Source organism: Mandrillus leucophaeus, unplaced genomic scaffold (assembly GCF_000951045.1).
Source record: "Mandrillus leucophaeus isolate KB7577 unplaced genomic scaffold, Mleu.le_1.0 Scaffold687, whole genome shotgun sequence".
Classification (NCBI taxonomy): domain Eukaryota; kingdom Metazoa; phylum Chordata; class Mammalia; order Primates; family Cercopithecidae; genus Mandrillus; species Mandrillus leucophaeus.
The window spans coordinates 108,166-110,403 of NW_012107441.1; positions in this window are offsets into that span (position 1 = coordinate 108,166).

Consider the following 2,238-nt stretch of genomic DNA (forward strand, 5'->3'; position numbering starts at 1 on the left):
TATCATTTATTTATCTTCCCTTTTTTTCCTGATACAGTTATTTAAAACTATAAATATCCCTCTAAGCATGTCTTTAGTTGTATCACATTCTATGCAAGATGTTTTCTAGATTCTTTTTATTTTTTATTTTTATTTTTTAGACAGGGTCTCATTTTGTCACCCAGACTGGAGTGCAGTGGCACAATCTTGGTTCAATGCAGCTCCTACCTGCTGGTCTCGAGTGATTCTCCTACCTCAGCCTCCCCAGTAGCTGGTACTACAGGCACGTACCACCATGCTCAACTCATTTTTTGTATTTCTTGTAGAGATGGGGTTTTGCCATATTGCCCAGGTTGGTCTTGAACTCCTGGCCTCAAGTGATGTGCCCACCGAGGCCTCCCAAAGTGCTGGAATTACAGGTTTGAGCCACCACCCCTGGACTTTCTAGTTTCTTTTTACAGATTTTTGACCAATGGGCTCTGTAAAATGTGTTAATTTCCAAATATTTTGTGACCTCCAAATGTATTTGTGTTGACTTCTAATTTAATTCCTCTATGGTCACACAACATCCTCTACATGGTTTCAATCTTAAATTTATTGAGTACAGTTTTATAGCCTAACACATACTCTACCCTGGCGAATGTTCCAGGTATGCTTGAAAATAATTTGTATTTCTGTTGTTGGGTGGAGTTTTCTCTATCTATCTATCTATCTATCTATCTATCTATCTATCTGTCTGTCTGTCTGTCTGTCTGTCTGTCTCTCTCTCTCTCTCTCTCTCTCTCTCTCTCTCTCTCTCTCAGGTCAAACTGGTTGATAACACTGCTGAAGTATCTTGTAACCTCAATGATGCTCTACCTAATTGACTTATCAGTGATTAAGAAGAGGCTATGAACAAAAGTTATTATTGTTGAACTGCCTATTGATCCCCTCAATCATGTGAGTTTTCAATGTACGTAACTTTGGGCAGTGTTGTTAGTGCCGATATGATAATTGTTACATATTCCTTATTAATTAACCATTCTACATTAAATACTATCCTCCTTCCTCTCTAGCAATACTTTATCTTAAAGTCTCTTTATTCTGATGTCAGAATAGCCACTTCTGCTCTCTTCTGGATTCGCTGCATATAGCTTTTTCCATCTTTTCCTTTCAAACTATTTGTATCTTTTGTTCTAAAGTGTCTCTTTTGTAGAGAATGTATAGTTGTTCATGTTTAAAAAACAACAGAATCTCCTAATCTCTTTTAAAAATTTGATATAATTGTCATATGGCTGGTTTTATGTCTGTCATTTTCCTGTTTTCTACATGTCTTATGTCTTATTAGTTCCGCTGTTCATTGTTAACTGCCTTATTTTGTGTTAAACAGATCTTTTCGTTATCCTATTTTAATTCTTTGGTTCTTCTTTTAATATTTTTTGAATTGTTTTCTTACTGGTGGTCCTAGTGCTTATAAAATACAACTTAAATGATCACAACCTCCCTCAGATTAACAATATATGTGTAACATGGCCTTTTATATGACTTGAAATCAATTTCAGAGAAGCAATTCTACTGCTCAGATAGTCCAGATTTCCAAAAGATTTTGAAGTCATCATCAATCCAGCCATGTTTATAAAAGGGACTGTGAGCCTGAGATAGCAGACAACACTACACACTAACGATTCTGTCTCGGACACAATGACACCATGACCACACTAAGTCATAGGGACCAGGATACAGGAACAATGATCCAGCCACATGGCTGACTACCATTACCATTAGAATGTTAAAATTCCCTAAGAAGAATACAGTATTTCCTGGACAAAATGCTTACTGTGAGAATTCCCACTGGTCTGTGAGCATGGAATGGTGTAATTATTTCTGATACTTTCTCTTGTATTTCAAGGGGAATGTTTAAACTCTTTCATATGACATCCACATTTTGGTCTACGTGGACCTGTGGAAATGGAGTAAAAATATGGGAAGATGAGAAATATACATGTCCAATCGTTAAACATGCCTAAGAAAGGAGGCTTCACTGTGTCTCTGCATATAAAATGTGCTAATTTATTACTCTACTGCGATGTCTCTGATATTATTCAAAATATAAATTGTGCAAAAATTCCAGGAGAGGAAAAGAGGCCTCGAATAACTCACCAGGTTATTAACGCCTTACACTGTTTGGTTCAACAGACTTTGTAAAAACAATTCTAAGTTATTTAATAACACAACAAAAATAATCCAGGAAATTACACGTATTAAAAACTGGATGTTACC